The sequence below is a fragment of the Loxodonta africana genome, chromosome 14, assembly GCF_030014295.1.
Source record: "Loxodonta africana isolate mLoxAfr1 chromosome 14, mLoxAfr1.hap2, whole genome shotgun sequence".
NCBI lineage: Eukaryota > Metazoa > Chordata > Mammalia > Proboscidea > Elephantidae > Loxodonta > Loxodonta africana.
Genome location: NC_087355.1, coordinates 51,207,941 through 51,232,331, shown reverse-complemented (window position 1 = coordinate 51,232,331; position 24,391 = coordinate 51,207,941). Strand labels below are relative to the sequence as shown.

Genomic DNA, 24,391 nt, shown 5'->3' with positions numbered 1-24,391 from the left:
TCGAGTTTAAACACTTAACAAAAATTGTTATTGTTTTTGTTAGTTGCTGTCGAGTCAGCTCCTGCTTGTAGGGACCGCATGTACAACAGAAAGAAATGTTGCCCAGTCCTGTGCCATTTTCAGGATCGTTGATATGCTCAAGTCCATTGTCATAGCCAATGTGTACTTTTAGTGCTTTCCAACCTAGAAGGGTTATCTCCCAACACTGTATCAGATAATATTCTGTTGTTTCCCACAGGGTTTTCATTAATTACCAGAAATAGATTGCCAGGCCTTTCTTCCTAGCCTTAGTCTGGAAGCTCAGCTGAAACCTGTCCACCATGGGTGACCCTGCTGGTATTTGAAATACAAGTGGCATAGCTTCCAGCATCATAGCAACATGCAAGCCACCACAATATGGCAAACTGACAGACTGGGGGTGATTAATAAAAATAAGAAAAGAAATGGGCAGAGCTGGTTAGGCCCCCGCTGCCTGAGCTCCTCTGCGTCTTATTCAGGGAAGCACATGCTGACTTTGAAGAGCTGACCAGCTGGAGCTCAGTCTAGGTCAGCCTATGGAGAGCTTACCATTTGCTCATATCCCCATGTGGACAACTGAGATGCAAATTTTATGTTAAACGTTTCAGTTAAAAATTATCTCAAGAAAAATATTTTTTCAATTACCTTAAGTTCACCCTCAAAGTAAATTTGAGAAAAGCTAAATGATCTTAATTTATGGAACACCAAACAGGTTCCTAGCCTTCATGGGAAAACAGTACCCCAAGTGGTACTAAAATACAAAAGTCAACCAAAAAAGAGACCTTGGCGATGGGGGCAACCCTACTTCCCCAGACAGTATTTAGGTCTCCCTCCTCCTGCGGCGTATGTATGGGTCCACCACGCAGGCCGAGGGAGCGGCCGGGTGGACTCAGGATTGTGGTAGCTGGAGTGTAAAGTACTTCTCTCCTTCACAAGGCTGGTCTCATTCCTGTCAGCAGTGATCTAAGGGGAAAAAAAGCCAGGAAGAAGAGGTTGCTACATTTTGCTGGCTCTTGTCACACAAAACAAGCAGTGCTGCGTTAACTTAGAAAAAGTATTTCCAGTTGCTGTGAAGTCAGCTCCAACTCGTGGCAACCCCATGTGTGTCCGAGTAGAACTGTGCTCCACAGAGTTTTCAAATGGCTGATTTTTTGGAAGTAGATGGCCCGTCCTTTTTCCTGAGGTGCTCTGGGTGGACTCGAACCTCCAACCTTTCAGTTAGCAGGCAAGTGTGTTAACTGTTTGCAGCACGCTAACCAATAATCCTTACAAAATGGCTTTGAAATCTTATCATTGTACTTTTCCTCACTTTATGAGGTATAATTGCTCTTTGCTTCTAAGTTGCTTTCTAGTATTTGTTGTATTCTTAAGAAGTAAATCATTTGTATAACGGTTTTCCAGATGAGACAGTTTAGAGCTATAGAAAGTACGTGATGTTATAATGGGCTTGGGTTTGAGGTCTAGCCCATGGACTTTTCTGTAGGGCAAAGTCTTTAGCACACCATATGGGCTTTACTTATGTAATGTCTTGGAAGAAATTAAACATTTAGTTGATTTAGAAGCGCTGACCCTAGTGATTTTGCACTACTCCTTCACTGCATGTGGTTTCTTTCCCGGAACTGTGGGAACACGGAGTTGGCTGTACTTCCTAATGCGTTTTCCATCTGCCCACATGACCACGTACTGTAATTGGTCCTGCGGTACCGCAGTCTTCTTTGGGTGGAGTGCTCAGAGCAGCAGGCCGGAGCTGGTTCAGTGGGAGTTTGCTTCGCTGTGCATGAGTATGCTCTCATTCTCGCTGGAAACTGATCCTGGCAGAATTTCTGGGGAGCTGTCTTTATAATGGGGTCTGGTGCACAGAGGAAGAGATAACGTAAATGTAGTGTACCCGGGTCCCAATCAAGGGCAGTCCATAATTTGATTTGCAGCAGAAGAGAAACAATGAGTGTAACAAGTGAAATGGTGTTATTAAAAACCTTATATATGTTGCAAAAGTCAATCACCTGGAGACAAGTTCTATTCAAAGATCAGTTAGCTGTGGAGCTGCTTCCCAGATCCTGCTGGTGGGGCATCCCACTTGCCAGAGGCACACGCCCAACAAGCCCACCTACTCCTGCACAACAGGAAAGCAATTCCACTCCTCTCTACTTGTGTAGGAGACCCTGGCGGTGTAGTAGTTAAGTGCTGCGGCTGCTAACCAAACACCAGGTGCTCCTTGGAAACTCTATGGGACAGTTCTATTCTGTCCTATAGGGTCACTGTGAGTCAGAATCGACTCAATGGGAAAGGGCTTCCACTTGTATAACGAAGCCTTGGTGGCTCAACAGTTAAGTGCTCAGCTGCTAACTTTAAGGAAGAAAATAGGAAGTTGGTTAATAGGGTTTATTTCCTGTATTGACTGACTTGTAAGGAAGCCATTAAACCCAAGATTCTTATCAGTAACTGGGTTTACATCAATTATATACTATAAGTATTAGTTACTCTTTTGCCATTAACTATGGTTTCTTTGAAAACCCTGGTGGTATAGTGGTTAAGTGCTACAGCTGCTAATCAAAAGGCCGGCAGTTTGAATCCACCAGGCGCTCTTTGGAAACTCTATGGGGCAGTTCTACTCTGTCCTGTAGGGTCGCTGTGAGTTGGAACGGACTTGAGGGAGATGGGTTTGGGTTTTTTTTTTTTACAGCTTCTTTGAATGTGTCATACCCGTTTTTTCCTATATTGCCTCCTCTTTTCCTTTTTCTCAAAATTAAAACTGAGTTGCCGTGTACTCTGGGAGTTCACAATGAATGTAGGCTGAGAAGGAGACCTTAGGCAGTGGTTTTACTGTAGAAAAATTATAAATCCTTACCGATGATTGCAAATCCCCTTACCTGGAACGTTTTTGAAAATCCCGCTGCATGATTAAAAAGCAAACACAACCACAACTAACTTTATTTATTTTTTAATGTACCTTCTGAGCTGGAAGATAGGCAGAGTTGTTGTTTTGTTTTGTTACAACAATCATCTGTAAGTCACTATTAAGAGCTGTTTCTCACTCATCTCTCGATGGACATCGGGTTGTTTCCACCTTTTAGCTACTGTGAATAGTACTGCAATGAACACTGGTGTACAAGGATCTGTTTGAGTCCCCGCTCTCAAGTCTTTTGGGTACCCACTCAGGAGTGGAATTGCTGGGTCATATGGTTAACTCTGTGTTTAACTTTTTGAGGAACTGCCAAACTGCTTTCCACAGCAGCTGCACCGTTTTACATTCCCCAGGTTTGTGACTTGTCATCTGATTTTCAAACACCCTTTTTCAAACCTTCACACCCTGGGCTACTCCCACAATTGTCAAAGCTGAATTCCTATAATAAATCCCTTATCCCATAACACTCACTGTAGTTCAGCTTCCTGACTGAGCCCATCATTTCGTCAAAAAAAAAAAAAAAAAAACCAATGCCGTTGAGTCGATTCCAGCGGTGTTGTTAAAAACACCTGATTCATGCTAACCTGGTGGGAGCCAAGGCAGACCTGTGGAAGCCAACACTTTTCAGGAACATGTCTCCCCCTAGTGGTCACTCTTGGTACTAGAGGAAACTAAACCTACTTTTGGAACATAAATTGTTGGGAGTCTCCAAGTTGACTTGACTCACAGTGACCCCATCTGACAGAGTAGAACTGTCCCATAGGGTTTTCTTAGCTGTAAAATTTGCAGAAGCAGATCTCCAGTTCCTTCTCCTGCAGAGCTGCTGGGTGGGTTTGAACCACCAAACTTTCAGTTAGCAGCCAAGCACTTAACCGTTTGCACCACCGTTAGGGTTGTGGTTTCAAAATACCACCAACTGCGTGGCTTATAAAAACAGAAGTTTGTTGTCTTATAGCTCTGGAGACTAGATGTCCAAATCAACATGGTGCCTGGCCCATGCTGTCTCTGAAGGCTTTAGGGGAAGATCCCTTGTAGCTCTCCCAGCTTCTGGTAGACCCTGGCATTCCTTGGCTTGCAGCTGCAGTATAATTCCACCCTCATGTGACAGTTTTCCCTCTACATGTCTCTTCTTCTATTTTATAAGGACACCACTCAGTATGACCTCGTGTTAATGGATAACATTTTCAAAGACCCTATTTCCAAACAAGGTCATGTTCACAGGTACAGAAGTTAGGACTTCAACATATATTTTGGGGGGAACATAAGTTAATCCAGAACAAGCTTAAAAACAAAAAGAAATTTTCCTTACTTTCTAGGTACGGTATGGTTTTTAAAGACCTTCCCATTCCTACCACCTCTTTTTTCTACAGAAATAACTGGTTATACCAGGGTGGTTGCTAGATCACAGCTCTGTGGGCAATGAAAAAAAAAATCCATTGCTGTCGAGTCAATTCCAACTCAGTGGGCAATAAGGCAACCCCTAAATTATGGGCTTGAACACTCATACAAACTCCCCCCCAGCACTCCCTACCCTTCCCTCCCACCCCTTTATTCTCTCCACAGCAGTTACCATTATCTGAGAAACTATGTTTTATTCATTCATCTCTCTCTCTCACTGGAATGTAAACTCCAGGAGGGCAGGATTTTTTGGGGGGGGGAGGGTGGGTTTTTTTGTCTGTTTTGTTTTCCCAATGTCTAGAATGATATTTGGCATATAACAGAGACTCAAAAAACGTATATGAAGTTTTTTGAATGAATGGGTGAATATTTGCTGTTGCTAACATTAGGGACATTTAGATTTTTCCTTCTTCCTTTCCTAAAATTCTAGTCTATATTATACTCAACAATAAATGTTTACCTTAAAAAAAATTAATAACTTCTTTTTCTGATAAAGAACTTCGCTTAAAAAGTTTTTTTACTGGAACTACAAAGTTATAATGCATAACTTTGTCACTGAGAAGCCTTTAATCAATTGCCAAAACAAAGCAAATTCAACAGCGTTCCAAGCTGCTTTGAAGGGAATGGCAAAAAAGAAGGCTCCAGGAATTGACAAAATACCAATTGAGACGTTTCAGCAAACGAATGCAGCACTAGAAGTGCTCACTCACCTGTGTCGAGAAATTTGGAAGACAGCCTCCTGGCCAACTGACTGGAAGTGATCCATTTTTGTGCACATTCCAAAGAAAGGTGATCCAACACAATGCAGAAATTATTGAATAATATCATTAATATCACACACAAGTAAAATTTTGCTGAAGATCATTCAAAAGCATTTGCAGCAGTATATCCACAGGGAACTGCCAGAAGTTCAAGCCAGATTCAGAAGAGAATGTGGAACCAGGGATATCATTGCTGATGTCAGATGGATCTTGGCTGAAAGCAGAGAATACCAGAAGGATGTTTATGTTTTATTAACTATGCAAACGCATTCGACTGTGTGACTCATAACAAAGTATGGTAACACTGTGAAAAACGGGAATTCCAGAACACTTAGTTGTGCTCATGTGGAGCCTGCACCTAGACCAAGAGGCAGTCATTCGGACAGAACAAGGGGATACTGTGTGGTTAAAAATCAGGAAAGGTGTGCATCAGGGTTGTATCCTTTCAGCATATTTATTCAATCTGTATGCTGAGCAAATAACCCAAGAAGCTGAACTATATGAAGAAGAATGCCGCATCAGGATTAGAGGAAGACTTACTAACAACCCGCGATTTGCACATGATACAACTTTGCTTGCTGAAAGTGAAGATGACTTGAAGCACTCACTGATGAAGATAAAAGACCACAGCCTTCAGTATGGATTACACCTCAACATAAAGAAAACAAAAATCCTCACAACTTGACCAATAAGTAACATCATGATAAACGGAGAAAATACTGAAGTTGTCATGGATTTAATTTTACTTGAATCCACAATGGCCATGGAAGCAGCAGTCAAGAAATCAAGAGACGTATTTCATTGGATAAAACTGCCACAAAAGACCTCTTTAAAGCATTCAAAACCAAAGATGTGACTTTGAGGACTAAGGTGTGCCTGACCCAAGCCATGGTATTTTCAATTGCCTCATATGCATGTGAAAGCTGGGCAATGAATAAGGGAGACGGAAGAAGAATTGATGCCTCTGAATTATGGTGTTGGCAAAGAATATTGGATATACAATGGACCGTTGCAAGAAGGAACAAGTTTGTCTTAGAAGAAGTGCAGCCAGGATGCTCCTTAGAAGAGAGTATGGTGAGACTTTGCCTCACATACTTTGGACATGTTATTAGGAGGGACCGGTCCCTGGAGAAGGACATCACACTTGGTAGAGAGTAAGCAAAAAAGAGGAAGACCCTTGATGAGACAGACTGACATAGCAGCTGCAACAACAGGCTCAAACATAACAACAATTGTGAGGATGGTGCAGGACCGGGCAGTGCTTTGTTCTATTGTACATAGGGTCGCTATGAGTTAGAACCAACTTAATGGCACCTAACAACAACAACAGGGCCATATTCTCTCTGAAGTCTCTAGGGGAAGATCTTTCTTGTCTCTTTCAACTTCTTGTAGCCCCAAACATTCCTTGGCTTGCAGCTGCAATATAACTCCATCCACATAGCCATCTTCCCTTTGTGTGTCTCTCTGTGTCTCTTCTCATTCTTCATAATGACACCACTCAGATTGGATTAGGACCCACCCTAATCCAGTATCACCTCATGTTAACTGATAAATTCTTCAAAGACCTTATTTCCAAACAAGGTCATGTTCACGGGTACCAAGGGTTAAAATAAAAAAAAACCAAACCCATTGGTGTTGAATTGATTTTGACTCATAGTAACCCTATAGGACAGATAGAACTGCCCCATAGGGTTTCTAAGGAGTGCCTAGTGGATTTGAACTACCAACCTTTTTGGTTAGCAGCTGCAGCTCTTAACCACTATGCCACCAGGGTTTCCTACCAAGGGTTAGAACTTCACTATATCTTTTGTTGGGACACAATTTAATCCATAAAAACCCATATGTTCAAAGAAGAAAATCATCTATTAGCAATATAGTGAGATGATTTATAAGTAGAAGTGAAACCCTGCCTTTAAATACTGAGTTCTCCTAAAACTGTCCTGGACACTCTTCTCACAAAGAGGCCCTGGTGGTGCAACAGTTAAGCACTCGGCTGCTAACCTAATGATTGGCAGTTGGAACTCACCCAGTGGCTCTGTGAGAGAAAGACCTGGTAATCTGCTCCCATAAAGACTACAGCCTAGAAAATCCAACAGGGCAATTCTACTCTGTCACATGGGGTCACTATGAATTAAAAATCAACTCAACAGCACCTAACAACAACTCTTCTCAAAACAGTTTCCCTAGGAAAATTCATCCACTCCGTGGCTTCATCTCCCAAACTGTTTATGTGTAGGCCACCTGCCCTCTGAGTGCTTGACCCAATGTACCCCAAACTGAACTTTGCAACCTCCTGCCTAAATCTGCTGTTCCAGTCACTTCTGCTCCAGCAAACCACCACCATCCAGCAATGTGATCAAGTCAGAAACCCAAGCCAAACCTGGACTGTCTCTTACTCCCTACATCCGATCTATACATCTCAAATATGTTCACTAATCACTCTAGCTCAAGGCTTCCTCAATCATAGAACTATTGACGTTTTGGGCAGGATCATTCTTTGTGGTAGCGGGCTGTCCTGCACATTGTAGGATGTTTAGCAGATCTCTGGCCTCTATACATTGCCAGTAGCACTGTCCTCAGAAATGTTCAGGCCCTACTCTCTAGGACATGTGAATATGTTAATTTACACGGTAAAAGGGAGTTTGCAGATATAATTAAATTGAGGTTGTTGAGATGTGGAGATTATCCTGGCTTATATCGGTGAGCCCAATGCAATCATAAGGGTCCTTATGAGAGGAAGGCAGGGGGGTCAAAGTTAGAGAAAGAACATGTAAGGATGGAAGCAGAGGTCAAGAAGAAAGAAGATGCAACACTGCTTGCTTTGAAGATGGAGGAAGGGTCCATGAGCCAAGGAATGCGGGTGGCCTTTAGATGAAGGAAAAGGCAAGGAAACAGACTGTCCCCTAGAGCCTCCAGAAGGAACACAGTGCTGTCCACACCTTGATTTTAGTTTGGTGAAACTGACTTCTGAACTCCAGAACTGTAAGAGGATACATTTGTGTTGTTTTCAGCCATCGAGTTTGTGGAAATTTGTTACAGGAGCACATTAGGAAACTAATACAGCCCTCCCTCATACAGGCCGCTTCCAAGGCCCTGGGAAGGACTCTGGCAATGTGTTCGTATGATCATGTTTTTGTAACATTTACAAAACTAAAATATTTTAAATACAGTTGGTTAAGACTACTGTCTCTTTCTACGTGGACTTCCCAAGGTGCTCTTCCCCTCCTGTGGGGTCATGTTGGAACAGCTGTAGGCATTTTGGGCTCTGGCTAACCAGAAATGCAGTTGGAGATACTTTGGTTTGTGGTTAGTGGGATATTTTGATGCGGTTCATGGTCACGTCCATGTAGCATTAAGTTTATTGCTGGAGTGTAGGAATGGCTTCCATGAACACTCCCATTGCCCATTGGCTCAAATCCCCAGGTGTGGTGACATGAAGGAGTCACAGGACACGTGCACCATGCCCCTCATTCTCTAATCTCTTCAGAGAAAAAAGCTACCTCCACAGTAGCTAATTTTTTTCAGATCAAGCTGAAGCAGTAATTCATGAAGAAGAAGAGATAAATTTGAATAAAAAACCAAACTTATTGCCATCAAGTCAATTCTGACTCATGTCAACGGTATAGGACAGAGTAGAACTGCCCCGTAGGGTTTTCAAGGCTGTCATCTTTATGAAAGCAGACTGCCACATCTTTCTCCCCGAGGAGCAGCTGGTGGGTTCAAACCAATGACTTTTTGGTTAACAGCTGAGCACTTAACCACTGTGCCTCCTTATAAATTTGAATAGAAGTAATGAATAGGTTCTTAGATTGTTTGATTAACTAATAAAGAGTAGTGAATTCAATTAGCACATTGGGAAAAGGTTTAAATTTCTTGCTGATTTAGACATGATTTACAGGCATCAATGAAGATAATATAAACTCAGCACAGTATCACAGGAGTCTTGGTGGCAGAGTGGTTAAGTGCTTGGCTGCTAACCAAAAGGTTAGCAGTTCAAATCCACCAGCTGCTCTTTGGAAACCCTATGGGAGAGTTCTACTCTGTCCCGTAAGGTCTCTATGAGTCAGAATCAACTCGATGGCAATGGGTTTGATTTGAACACTACCACAAGGAACATATCAATGACAAATTGGTTAATAAGCATCATTAATTCAAAGAGAGTTATATATTTAGGATTGGTCACTGCACAAGAAAATGTGAAATGCCCTGAAATTTTATAATGCGTACGTGAAAAAAATTTGATAGAGATTTTTTCAAATTTGACAATAATCCTAAACATGTACATGGCATTGCCAAGAATAAGTTGTTACACTGACAGAAACTTTTTAAAACTGAGTAGATAGTCCTTGAGTGGATGGGCACACATCTGACAGGTTGGCTTGGTTGGTGGGTAGAGTTCAGAGGTGGGATGGATCCTGTGTGGGGAAAATCTCATTGGCTGTGGAATCTGAGCTGTAAACTAAAAAAAAAAAAAATCATTTTGTTTGAAGGAAAGTTTCCAGTAACTGCCCCACCACCCCATCACCCAACACACTTTGAGTTAGTTTTGGTTATACACGTGTTGCATTTAGTCAAAGAATCCCATAACAGTTCAATGTAAATATTTAAGCTGTTTTTGATAAAATAAAACTTGATAATATTTTTAAGGAGCCCCGGCGGCCAATGGTTAAGAGCTCCGCTGCTAACCAAAAGGTCAGCAGTTCGAATCCACCAGCCCCACCTTGGAAACCCTATGGGGCAGTTCTACTCTGTCCCATAAGGTCACTGGGAGTCAGAATCCACTCGACAGCAATGGGTTTGGGTTTTTTTTTTTTTTTTTGCTGGCGCAAATGGTTAAGTGCTCCACTGCTTAACCGAGCTGTTGGAACTCAAACCCGCTTAGTGGCTCCATGAGAGAAAAACCTAGCCATCCGCTTCCGTAAAAAATTACAGTTTAGAAAACCCTACGGGGCAGTTCTATTCTGTCACATGGGGTCACTATGAGTCAAAATACACTGGAAGGCACCCAACAACAACCCAAACCAAACCCGTTGCCGTGGAGTTCGATTCCCACTCATAGCGGAAACCACAGGGTTTCCAAGGAGCAGCTGGTGGATTCCAACTGCTGACCTTTTGGTTAGCAGTCCAGCTCTTAACCGTTGCACTACCAGGGCTCCTTGATGCCCACTTCCAAAAAGGAAAACACCAAACCCATTGGTGTTGAGTCGATTCCGACTCATAGCGAGACTATAGGACTGAGTAGAACTGCCCCATAGAGTTTCCAAGGAGCAGGTGGTGGATTCGAACTGCAGACTTCTTGGTAAGCAGTCAAATTCTTAACCACTGTACCACCAGGGCTCCTAGTGACCCTATAACCAAAGCCGGTTGCTGTTGGAGCGACCCTGTGAACCAAACCTATTGCCATCAAGTCAATTCTGACTCATAGCGACCCCACAGGACAGGGTGACCCTATAAAAAAAAAAAATTTTTTTTTTTTTTTTTTAGCACTTAATAAAACTGGACTTACCTTTGGAGCCTTTATTTAGCTGAGGGGTAAGATGTATATTTAAAAATGGATATGAGAAGTAAAAAATGCTCTCGGACTGCGGTGTAAGAAGCCTCTTCTAGGCCTCTCCCCTCTTCTCAAGCACCTGCTTTGGTACTTTCCCACTCTTCAGCTCGCACGATCTTGCAATTGGGAGCCAGCTCAGCCCCATTCTCTGACCCAGAACAGGCCGAGCCGCCATGCGAGCTGCCCGCCTCCAGGGGGCGCGCCAAGCGCCGCGGCACGAGGCCGCTCTGGCCCAGCCCGGGCTCAGCTGGCCTCGGTGGCCGGCCCCTCCCCTCCGCCTGCCGCGGTCGCCCCTGGGAAGGTTCAGCTGGCGCCGCTGCTGCTGCCGCTTCTCGGGCGACCTGAAGGTACCTGGGCTGAGGCCCGCGGGCGGTCCCGGGCGGAAGCCACTGCCATCTCCCCTGCTGTCCCGGAAAGCCGGGGCCCGGGGCCTGAGGGGCGACGCACTAGGGCTCCGCGCACCATCCGGGCGGTGCCCGAAGTGGCCGCCTCGCTGGGCTGTGCTGCTCGTAGCGCCGGGAAAAAGCCTGCGCGGGTCGTTGTGCGCGTTTGAGGGTAGAAGCTGTGGTGGTTCGTAGAGGGTGCCAGCCTGGATTTGCCGGCCGCGCCGGGGAGACCTGGGGCGGGGCGGACGCCCTGGCGGTTAATCGGGAGGTCGAGGGGCTAGCTCCCTGCGAGATGTCGCCTCGTTAGGCCCCGCGAAACGTTTGCTGTGGCAGCTTTAGCTCCGAAAGTACAGGCAGATTATAAGGAGCCTCAAGTCAAGGCGTAAACAGGCAACTGAGACGCGAGTGAACTGTCCAGAATGCCCCGTGTTAAAAGAATTTGTACACCTTTCAGGTGGGGTTCGGATCAGCCCACACTTCTACTCCTGATTAACAGGCAGTGCCGAGAAGCAGATTGTTTTGTCTTCACATTTTTCCCATAGAGTCGCTGTAAGTCGGCACACACGACAACAAATAGCTGTCTTCAGTGCTTATTATATGTCAGGCATTGTGCTGAGTGCTTTGGTTAAATTACTGAATCCTCTTGCAACCCTGTGAGATACCGTTTTCATTTTACACGTAAGGAATCTGAGGCACACAGAGTCAAATTAATTTATCCAAGATCAGACAGTTAGCAAAGGGTGAGTGGCTCATTTCCCTTATTCCAGTGCCCATACTTGTGTTATCTAGCCAACCATGGTAATGTTCTACTAGATTTTTGTTCATTTATTAACTTGTTTTGTGACCTGATTTATCTCAGGTTTAATTTTCTGGGCTATAAACAGGAGTACTTTGCCAACTCCTTTTTAATTAAAAAAGAATTTAGTTCGAAAAATGTTTGCTCATTAAGGATTACAGTAATAATGTTAACCTTGAGCAAGGGCCCTCGCTAAACAAAAGATCAAACCTGTTGCCCTGGAGTTGATTCTGACTCATAGCGACCCTTGGCTTTACAATATTATGACAGCGATGCTGAAGAAAAATGAAAGATTATTTGATAACAGTAAGTTTATATTTTACAGAATGTAGGAAGGGCATTGAAGAGAGACCATGAAGTAATGAGGAATGAAGAGATCTTTGGTACGTTGTTTAGAGCACATTAAGTTATTATGAAAGATATTAAAGAATTTTCACAGTTTGTGTCACTGTGAGAATGAAAATCGTATTTCCTATTGTAGAAAGAGGTTAGGTTAGCCAGCGTCCAGAATCTCTTAGCCTCGTCAGGTTTTAAGACTTTGCATATTCTGCATTCTTATAATAAATATATATTCATGCCTTCCATGGTCAGGCACTGTTCTAAGCACTAGGAGTATAAGAGTGAACAAAACAAAATCATTGTCCTGTGAAACTAGCATTCCACTGAAGGAGAGTGGAAGTGGGGACAATAAACAATTCTTCGAAAGTAAGTTAAAGTAAAATACGGTTGGGCATGTGATAACAATCACTAAGAAGTAAAATAAAGCAGGGAAGGGAGAAAGGAAACAGAAGGGAAGAAGTGGATGCAGTATTAAAATAAGGAAAGGTGTCTTGGAAAAGACTCTTGAGCAAAACTTGAAGGAGTACGGGACAGCCAGGCAGCCAAATAGGGAATGAGTGTACCAGGCAGAGAGAAGAACAAGTGTAGAAGCCGAGGTAGAACCCATCAGTCTTGTTGGAGGACCAGCAAGGAGGCCAGTGAGTTTGAGCAGAGTTAGGGAGGGAGGAATGAGGTCAAAGAGGTAGTGGGTCCTGACAAAGACTTTGGCTTTTACTCTGAATGAGGAGAGAGGTCATTAAAGGGTTTTGAGCAGAGGAGTGATGTGATCCAACTTAATGTTTTTAAAGGATCGTTCTGGCTGTTGTGTTGAGAATTGACTCTAGGGGACAAGGGTGGAAGCAGGGAGGCCAATAGGAGGTTGGTGCAGCAATCCAAGTGAGAGATGTTGATGGCTTTGACCAGGTAGTAGCAATAGATACAGTAAGAAGTGGTGTTATTCTATGTCCATTCTGGTAGTAGAGCTGACAGGATTCACTGAGAGATAGGTTGTAGAGTGTGGCAAGAAGAATGAAGCATGACTCTAAGGTCTTTGGCCTGAGCTATTGGATGGGTAGAGTTGCTATTCACTGAGATGGGGAAGACTGAGGATGGAGAGAGATGGGGAGAGGGTTGGAGCGGCAAATTAGGAGTTCAGTTTTAGACATGTCAGTTTGAGATGGCCATTCAAGTGAAGTAACGTGAGGCTAGAGTTCAAAGTTTCGGACTGAAAATAGAAATTTGGAATCATTAGCAAATAGATCATATTTTAAAGCCATGAGACTGGATGAAATCTAGCTGAGAAATGAAGATTGAGCCCTGGGACTTCCCATGCTCAGAGGTTAGGGAGATTAAGAAGTCCCACCCAAGGAGTCTAAGAAGAAGAAGCCGTTTTGAAGGTAGGAGGAAAAAGAGATGAGTGTGGAGTGCTAGAAGCCCACTGGAGCGGGTGTTTCAAGGCCATTGGATTTAGCAAACCAGAGGTCACACTGGTGACCTTGCAGGAGTACTTTCAGGAGAGTAAAAACCTGTTGCCTTTGAGTCAGCCCTCAACTCATGGCAACCGGATTTGTTAGAGAGTAGAACTGCTCCATAGGGTGTTCTTGGTTTTAATCTTTATGGAAGCAGACCACCAGGCCTTTCTTTCGCAGCACTACTGGATGGGTTTGAACCTCCAACTTTTAGGTCAGTAGTCCAGCACAGACCTTGTGCACCACCCAGGAACCTTTTCAGGAGAGTAGAGGGGGAGAAAACCTGATTAATGTGGTTTCAAGAGAAAACAGGAGGAGAGGAATTAGAGACCGCGAGTATGGAGAACTCTTTAGGGAAGGGTAGCTGTAAATTTATTTCCACCTTCAGCTACTTAGAACTGAACTTGGATTCCTTTATCAAATCAATGGCTGGTAGAAATCATTAACTCTCAAAACCAATGCACATTATTGCTTGTCCTTTTTTGCATAATACGTTTCAGGACCCATACAAATGCCTAGGTGGAGCATTTGTTGCTTATCTTTGTTCTTTACCCTGGGTTAAAAAATTAACTTAGAAATGCTATAAGCTGGGCATTTGAAAACAGTACACATGCACACATTATATACAAATTGAGAGCAGGATTTAAGTTTGCTATCTCAGTAGTTGGCACTGGGGTTGGGTTTTTTTTTTTTTTTTTTTTTGGTATCTCAGTAGAACAGAAGGTTTCAGAGGGCATCTCGAGAAGACAAATCAAAGTATTATAATGAAATGTGAAGACTTGGAGTTAGAAGACCAAAAGGGAAGAACACAACATTTCTGAAGCTGAAAGAAGAAAAAATTCAAGCCTCAAGTTGCAACATTGAAGGTTTCTATGGGCAAAATATTGAGTAATGGAGGAAGCACAAAAAAAGATGGAAGGAATACACAGAGTCACTGTACCAAGAAGAACTGTTCGACATTCAGCCATTTCAGGAGGTAGCATATGATCAAGAATTGATGATTTTGGAGAAAGAAGTCCTTGCTGCACTGAAGACTGGTGAAAAACACAGCTTCGGGAATTGACAGAATACCAATTGAGATGTTTCAGCAAATGAATGCAATGCTAGAAGCTCTCACTCGTCTTTGCCAAGAAATGTGAGAGACAACTGGCTAGCCATTTGACTGGAAGGGTTCCAAGTACATGTCCATTCCAAAGAAAGGTGATCCAACTGAATGCAGAAATTGTTGAACAATATCGTTAATATCACACACAAGTAAAATTTTGCACAATGTAATTAAAAAAGTTGCAGCAGTACATTGACAGACACCTGCCAGAAATTCAAGCTGGATTCAGAAGAGGATATGGAAAGAGGGATATCGTTGCTAATGTCAGATGGATCCTGGCTGAAAGCAGAGAATACCAGAAAGATGTTGACCTGTGTTTTATTGACTGTGCACAGGCATTTGACTGTGTGGATCATAGCAAGTTATGGATAATATTGTAAAGAATAGGAATTCCAGAACACTTAATTGTGCTCATGAAAAACCTGTACATAGACCAAGAGGCAGTCATTCGAACAGAACAAGGGGTACTGCATGGTTTAAAATCAGGAAGGGTGTGCGTCCGGGTTGTATCTTTTCACCATACTTATTCATTCTGTATGCGAAGTAAATAATCCAAGAAGCTGGACTATGAGAAGAATGGGAGCATCAGCATTGGAGGAAGACTCATCTAACAACTTGCATTATGTAGATGATATGACCTTGCTTGCTGAAAACGAAGAGGACTTAAAGTACTTAACTGATAAGATCAAAGACTGAAGCCTTCAGTATGGATTACACTTCAACGTAAAGAAAACAAAAATCCTCAAAACTGGATCAGTAAGTAACATCATGATAAACGAAGAAAAGATTGACATTGTTAAGGATTTCGTTTTTACTTGGATCCACAATCAACGCCTGTGGAAGCAGCAGTCAAATCAAATGGTCATATTGCATTGACAAATCTGCAAAAAGACCTCTTTAAAGTGTTCAAAAGCAATGATGCGACTTTAAGGACTAAGGTGCACCTGACCCAACCCACAGTATTTTCAGTTGCTTCATATGCATGTGAAAGCTGGACAGTGAAAAAGGAGGGTGGAATAAGAGTTGATACATTTGAATTATAGTGTTGGCGAAGAATATTGTACATACCACAGACGGCCAGAATAACAAACGAACCTGACTTGGAAGGAGTACAGGTGTAATGCTCCTTAGAAGTCAGGATGGTGAGACTTCATCTTATGTACCTTAGACGTGTTATCAGGAGGGATCAGTCCCTGGAGAAGGACATAATGCTTGGTAGAGGGTCAGCAAAAAAGAGGAAGACCATCAATGAGATGAATTGAGCCAGTGAATGCAGCAGTGAACTCAAGTATAACAACGATTATGAGAATGATGCAGGACCGGGCAGTGTTTCATTCTGTTGTACACAGGGGTCTCTAGGAGTCGGGAACAACTTGACAGCACCTACCAACAACAGCATCTCAGTAGTAGTAAGAACTGACAGCTCTGGTATACATGATTTTTATTAGGAGAATTAATTCATAAGGAACAAATAAACTTTACTTGTCTATCGTTACTTATAAAATCTTAAAATTAATATTTCACTGAAGTTAACCAATATATGGGTTAAATTATAAGATAGTAAATGTGCAAAAAAGAGTGCAGTTTTTATCTGAAGACATAAATTTTGGTTCTTGTTTCTGCCCTCAGCAAACTAATGCCCAAATCTATAAAATTATCAAGGCATGTATATCAGATTTATGCAACCTTGACGGTGGATCCTAGTTCTTTATATAGTCCTGTCATGTACCTTTTTCATAGGAAATACAACCATCTGATGCATTGTAAAGATTTAAAATGTTTCAATAAAATATTTTAAAGCTTAGAGTTATATCTACTTTTGTTTTTATCCATTAATGTTATTTGGAATACGATGAATATATCAGTCTACTTATTGAAATCTTTTTTTTTTTTTTTTCAGCTGAAGAAAGTGTTTTCTTCAGGTTTTGCCTTTTGTTCTTGTTTTATTCTCTGGGAATTTTTCATGAGTTTCATCTATTCTCTAGTTTTCATAACTCATTTCACACATCCTTTTTAACTTTTTTCTTCTGCATAGCTTCTTAAGTTAGGCCCTTTCATCCACTAATTTCATTCTCTACAATATTATTCTGTTCCTTGCTGCTTATGATTTGGATTTTAAGTTTCTGTTATGTTTTTATTTCATTTAGTATTTTCTTATCCCAATCTGCTTCTAATACTGTATTTTTCCTCACACTGAGTTCTTAATTTTTTAGGTATTTCTGAGAGCACAGTGTTTTTCTGGATTTTTTTCTATTATCATAAATAATTTTCATTGATATGATTTTCTCCATGTAGAGCTAATGCACCTCTTATGATACAGAATTTTTTTTTTTTTTTTTATTCGGATGAAGGTATACAGAACAAACCAGTTTCTCATCAAATAGTACACAAGTTGTTCTGCGACACTGGTTAACAACCCCACAACATGTCTACACTCTCCGTTCTCAACCCTGGGTTCCCTATAACCAGCTTTCCTATCGTCCCCCGCCCCGCCCCCGCCCCCGCCCCCCCCCCAATCCCTGCCGTAGGGCTTGTGTACGCCGTCAGTCTTGTTTTGTTCCACGGGCCTGTTCAGTCTCTGGCTGAAGGGTGAACCTCAGGAGTGACTTCATTACTGAGCTGAAAGGGTGTCAGGGGCCATACTCTCAGGGCTTCTCCAGTCTCTGTCAGGCCAGCAAGTCCCGTCCTTCTTTTTGAGTTACAATTTTGCTCTACATTACTCTCCAGCTCTGTCTGGTACCCTCTACTGTGATCCCTGTCAGAGCAGTCAGTGGTGGTAGCCAGGTACCATCTCGCTGTACTGGACTCAGTCTGGTGGAAGCCATAGTAGATGTGGTCCATTAGTCCTTTGGACTAATCTTTCGCTTGTATCTTTAGTTTTCTTCATTCTTCTGTACTCTCGAAGGGGTGAGACCAGTGGAGTATCCTAGATGGCCACTCACAGGCTTTTAAGACTCCAGACATGATGCAGAAATTTTAAATTGACTCTGTGTTGACTTTCTACTGTTATTCATTCTTTAAAATGAAATAACTTTTGAGACTGACATTGTAATAATTGAATTTGTCATATCAGTACCATTCTACCAAAGACTTACAAGTAAAATAGAGGACTGAATTGTGTGTAGGCATACCATAAAGGACTCTATTGTTGTGTTTGCAAAATACTTTTAACAGTAATATTTACCTATTTAAAATCATTTTTCAATATTATTAGGTATTAATTCATGGCTATATCTTTGTAATAACATGCTTATCTCTAATAAACAGACATAAGAATGATGAACTTATTTAAACCTTATATCTAAAAATAAAATCAATGACATTTAAAGGAACAGCTAATTTCCAAATTAAATAGATGCTTGTTCTTTTCTAAATGTTAGTTAGCTTCTCTTTATTCACTAGGATTGTTAGCACTTCCTCCAAGCCAGTGTTTAGTTGTTGTTGTTGATCGAGTCGGTTCCAACTCAGAGTGGCCCTGTGTACAACAGAACAAAATGTTGTACCATTCTCATAATCGTTGCTGTGATTTGAGCCCATTGTTGCAGCCACTGTGTCAGTCCATCTCGTTGAGTGTCTTCCTTTTTTTCGCTGACCCTCTACCAAGTATGACGCCCTTCTTCAGGGACTGGTCCTTCCTGGTAACATGTCCAAAGTGTGTGAGATGAAATCTGTACATCCTTGCTTGTAAGGAGCATTCTGGCTGTACTTCCTCCGAGACAGACTTGTTCATTCTTCTGGCAGTCTATGGTTCATTAACTATTCTTCACGAACACCATAATTCAAATGCTTCAGTTCGTCTTTGGTCAGCCAGTGTTTAGAAACCTAAATTTAATTTCTGATTTGCCAGTACGTTATTAGAGGGGGGAAAAAAAAATCTAAAACCAAAACATATTCAGTACAATTTGATACGAACATAAGTAAAGAATAGATATACATGTATTTTTACCAAAAAATGCAATTTTCTTGTCCTCTGCTCTGGTCATGTGGCCCTAAACATACATATACCAAAGAAATCAGATACAGGTTTGTATGTTTTCAATAAGCTATCCAATAATCAGTACTTTTAATGAATTTCATAATATAGTCAGTTAAAAGACGTGTATGTTTTTTGTTATTTAGGGATAATACCAAGCTAGTCAGAAACAAATACAGGAACACAGATGGTTTATTAAGCTACCTTTTTCACAACAGTCCTGGTGGTGCAGTGGTTGAGAGCTTAGTTGCTAACCAAAAGGTTGGCAGTTTGAATCCACCAGCCACTCGTTGGAAACCCTATGGGGCAATTCTACTCTGTCATGTAGGGTCGCTCTGAGTCAGAATCAACTCGACGGCAACGAGTTTTCCATGTTGGGCCTTTGTTAGATGAGATACTCTGCTGTATTTTATTTTTTAAACTGTTACGGAGGATCGAATTGTGTGTAGAAAGTGATCTATATTTTCTCTTACTGCATTATGATTTAATAATGTTTAATTAAAAAAAAAAATTCCAGAGTGTGACATTGTTGAAACCATTTATCTAGGCATTTTAACTTTTGTGGCATTTTTAGTCCTAGTATCAACTTTTTCCAGTACTCAAATGGTGCTGCTGCTTTAGTTTTGGCTTTTTGTCTGTTGACTGTTATGCCGGTTTTTTTTCTTCCAATTATGAATCCCCTCAGGCCCTCCCCTCTGGCCTTATGCTCATTGTCCTTACTTCTCTAAGTCCTGGTCCCCTGGATGTTGTTGTTAGGTGCTGTGAAGTCGATTTTGATTCATAGTGACCCCCTGTGATAAAGTAGAATTGCCTCATAGGGTTTTCTAGGCTGTTGCCTTTACAGGAGCAGATCCCCAGGTCTTACTCCTGCTGAGATGCTAGGTGAATCAGCCAGCTTTTCTGTAAGCAGCCAACTGCTTAACCATTGCACCACCAGGGCTCTTTCGTCCCGTGGGTGGAGAAGGCATCTTCTTCCCTGGTGGAAATGGGAGTGATCCACCTTGAGCCTTAGGAGGAAACAGCTGGCGAAAGAGACTAGAGAGACAAGTGAAGCTAAAAGGAGAGGTTGAAAGATGTCAGTGTAAATGAGGGAAAGGAAAAAGTGGAAGATGCCAAAGGAGGTAGTTGTCAGAAGGGGAGCTACAGGTTAAGATCTGGGTAGTGGAACTAAATTCCAAATAGACAAAGTCCAAGTGAGGGTGATTGAAGTGAAGTGGTGATAAAGGCCTTTGATGTTGAAAAGTATGAGGAACTCTTGGGTTAATCTTTTTTAAGTGTTAAGTTGCACACATGAAACCATCCAATAAAATGTGATTAAAAACTAAAACTTAGGGCAGGGAAATAGGTTAATCCTAGCCCAAAAAAAGGACAGCAGGAAAGGAACCAAAGGCTCCCTTTAAAGCCTCAGATAGATACTCCTCAACTCTCTTTTATATAAGATTCTTTACTCCATTCTTACCAACGGTCTGATCCCTAAATTTTATCATTTCCCTTGGGAGAAGGAGGAAATACCTAACACCCTATCTGGTAAGTCGTTCTACCATTTCCCAGTCCTTTTGTGTCTATATTATAAGCATACCATTTTTTAAGGCCCTCTGGCTAGGTTGGCTCCCTAGTCCTTGCTCTAGCCTTTTTTTATTGTCTATCCTTATTTACCAGCATCCTTCTTTGAAGAGGTTGAAGTGAATGGAGTAGAATATGGGTCCAATAATGATATCTGTAGAGTTCTTGAATTTTAAGGATATACCTGGGCCATAAATATAAACATCACGATGGCTCTAGGCTAGAGTGATTTGTATAGCTTTGCGTGCAATCCAGCCACATCTCAAAGAACTCCACTAGATTTTCTCCTGTACTTGTTTAGCCTTGTCCACCCTAGTCATGAGAATGGATGTTTTTGTGTGAAGGAATGCAGTAAATGGTAGCACCTGTCTATCATAACTGAGAGTGTGGAAGGGGGCAGATTATAATAGAATTATGAAAAATAAATTATTATGTTGAAAATGATGTACCTTATATTTCTACCATGATTCATGGATAGGGCTAAAACCAAAGGATGGGGGTGAGGAGTAGCAAGAAGTGCAGCCTTAGCCTAACATTTAAAGTTACAGCTTTTCTGCTTCTCAGCATCCTTACGTGTGAAATAAGGAAATGGAATTAGATGATCCTGCATGGCCCTTCCAGCTTTAAAATAGATTTCTCCCAAGAATGCATTTAATCTTATGCCTTCAAACTTTTTGAGGGAAGGTCTGGTTTAAATTGTGTGGGCCATTTAGAGAATAGGAATACTTTACGAAAATTGTAGTGCCTGTATATTGAAACAATATTCAATAAATGGAAAAGTTATGCCATTTAAGTAGCGCTTTCATGCTATATAAATGAAGGCTGCCAGGGTAGGTTTTGAGCCCTGCTGGCACAGTGGTTAAGCACTTGGCTGCTAACTGAAAGGCCGACCTTTCAAACCTACCCAGCAGCTCGGGGAGAGAAAGACCTGGCAGTCTGCTCCCATAAAGATTACAGCCTAGAAAACCCTAGGCTACTCCATCACATGAGGTCGCTATGGGTTGAAAATGGACTCAACGGCACCTAACAATAGCAACAAAGGTGGGTTTGGTGAGGTTTAGATTTCTGAGTAGGCCCAGAACCCTCTGAATGCTATTAATTTGCTAAGTAAGCTTAAAGAAAATTGGAAAATTGAAATTCATTCCAACTCCGAATTTTCACAAATTAACAATTTGTGAGAATTATGATGACAAGTAACTGAGAAAACAGAGAAACTTCAGAATTCCTCTTGCTTTATAGAGTTGTTGGTAATGTGCCATCAAGTCATTTCCAACTCATAGTGACCCCATAGGTCAGAGTAGAACTGCCCCATAGGGTTTCCAAGGAGTGGCTGATGGGTTTGAACTGTCCACCTTTTGGGTAGCAACCCGGCTCTTTATCATCAAGCCACCAGGGCTCCTGTATACCTGTACTAGATGCTGAAGTTGAACTTGAAGCTCAGGTAGACCACAAGGTGGCACCATTAAGCCATACAACTAAAGTGCTGCAGCAGCTAGAAAAAACTGATTTTTTAAATTCAAATAACTTTATTACAAAAGTCATACATGCACGTTAATGACTTCTTAGATTGACTATCCAGTGGTTAATTAATTGCTTTATTGTATAAGTACAAAATATATGGGAACTTCCTATGGGAGGAAGTCTCTTGCTAAGCATTTTAAAAAACACGGTAAAATTACGCAGTAAAAATTTTGGAAAATATCAAAAGTTGCTAGAATTTAAAACAAAAACTAGGATAACCAGTAGTACCTTTGTGAAATAATTAATATTGATTTACTTTAAGCCAGCATCTTTGCTAATGGTTGAATTGTAACTAAAATTTTAAAATGCAAACAAATAAGTAATATAGGTGTTATATAAGTATTAACAGGAAACATCAGAAATCCTCATTTCATGACATTTGATTTCCTGATAGAGCAAGAAAAATTTAAACAAGTATTTTCTAGCTATCTCACCCAGTAAGAAATTCTTGAGAATAGTAAGTCTAGGAGTTTAGTCATTTCCTGTAAAGTAGAAAACATTTCCAGATATTTCATTGCTGTTTTCCCATACTTTAAAAAGTTTACTTTGTGTGATATGATGCTGAAGTGTGCATGTAGAATTTGATGAAATGTTGTGTTTTGTTGTTCGTATATCGCGATAATAAAAAAAAAGTTGAAAAACATTAAAAAAAAAAATTCAGGATTTGTATGCAGACTGATGTTTCCTGGAGAGCAGGAAAGATTTCCAGGTATTTGTTGTTTTCCTGCAGTTTCAAAAGGTCACTTTGAGATGAAGGAGTTAATTCAGATATATGGGCTTGACTAATGTTTCCCTTTATGTAATCTATGATGAAAAGATTTGTTTAATTCATTGCATATTAAAAAAAAACTTATGTAAACAACCTTAATGACCTAGTTTTTTTCATTTGTAAAATGAGGTTAATGATAGTACTTGCCATATGGAATTTTTGTGCATATTAAATCAGTCATAGGAAAAACACAACAGTGTCTGGAGTATAATTTAATACATATTAAATGTTATTATGTATCTTCAAAGCATTTGTTTGCATAGTTATAGCAGATGTACAAATAAATCTTTTTTCCCCTTTTAATTAAGTTTAGTTCCATAAGAACCTATGCTAAGTCATACCTGACTAGCCTAGTTTTAATTATTATATGAACTTCAACATAATAAATTGGCCTTTCTTTAAGTATCATTCAGTACTTCACACTTTCAAATTAATCTCACCTTAACAGCATTAATGAAGTTATGATGTAGAGTAATTGGCAACTTGTTATTGAAGAAATCACAAAGCTAAATTTTAGACATAGCTGCATTAGACTAAAATGAATTGGCCAGAAACTTCGATACAAAGCAAAAATGTGTCCATTCATGGCAGATCCAGATCTATGTAAAAATTACTCTTTTTGAACTTCTTTTAATTATTTTTGAGCCTTGGAAGTAAAATTCACAAGGTTCTATTTATAAACTTTCTCGTCAAATGTTTTTCATAGTACTAGAATATCCTGAAAGGATGATGTTCTCAATTCCTTTTATTTTCTCACTACCGTGCTTTTACAAAGGGAGCCACCCCTTCCCTTTTTTAAGAACTTAAAGTGAATATGCACGTAATTTGTTCATTTAGAATAGATACCCCAAAGCTTAAAAATTGGAATCCTCACCATTTGATTGGTGAGAATATGCTTCCTAGGCTCTTCTAATACATCATCCAAAAAAATAGGTACACAAGGATCTTAAATCCAGCTTTAGTTTAACAAGCTGTAAACCAGAACCGTAGAAGTTCTATAGTGAGCAAGGAAAGCATCGCATCAAGATTGCTGTTCCAGGAGGGAGCTGCTTGGCTCAAGTAGACATGTGAGACTATATGGGTGGCTCCCACCTGAAGGCGAGATGAGAAGGCAGAGGGGGACAGGCGCTGGTTGAATGGACTCAAGGAATACAGGTTGGAAAGGAGGAGTGTGTGGTCACATTAGGGGGAGAGAGCAGCTAGGGTTACATAGCAAGTGTGTATAAGTTTTTGTATGAGAGACTGACTTGAATTGTAAACTTTCACTTGAAACAATAAAAAAAAAAAATTGCTCTCCCAGTAAAATTACTTACCTATAAAGAAGTGAGACTGGTTCCACAGCCATACACTATACAATCAACCTCATTTGTACCACATCTTATAAATACGTTGTCTCAGAATCCATTATCATAGCCAAATTTTGGTCAAAAAGATTATTATTTTAAAATTTTCTTAGATTACATTTCGATTGGCTTAAATGTCAGTGAACTTAAATCAGTGTAGCAATAGGAAAAATAAACGACGAATTCTTTTTTAGTGTGATAAGGAATTCAATTAAAAAAATAATGGTATATATAGGTTCTGGGTTGGTACATGCAGTAGAATACTCTGCAACCATTAAACATTGAGATTCATGACATGAAAAGATGTTCACAGTATAAAAAAACTCAAAACTGATGACATCGAGTCAGTTTCAACTCATGGTGACCCCATGTGGTATAGAGTAGAACTGCTCCATAGGGCTTTCTTGGCGAAATCTATGGAAGCAGATCACCAGGGCTTTCCTCCATGGTGCTGCTGGGTGGGTTCAAACCACCAACCTTTAGGTTAGTAGTAGAGTGCAAACTGGTTGCATCAC

General features: G+C 40.9%; 1 protein-coding gene across 3 annotated transcripts in view; it reads left to right on the top strand.

Moving 5' to 3' along the window:
* The first annotated feature begins 10,899 nt into the window (after positions 1 to 10,899).
* Positions 10,900 to 24,391, top strand: part of ANKRD46 (ankyrin repeat domain 46) — a 32,531-nt gene continuing 19,039 nt past the window's right edge. For 2 of the 3 annotated variants that reach the window (XM_003408417.4, XM_023545917.2), the window contains exon 1: positions 10,900 to 10,980. The gene's annotated coding sequence lies outside the window, so the exon portion shown is untranslated. Of the gene's footprint in view, positions 10,981 to 12,140; positions 12,199 to 24,391 lie in introns of all 3 variants that reach the window. The other variant, XM_010588430.3, reaches the window with a different exon arrangement.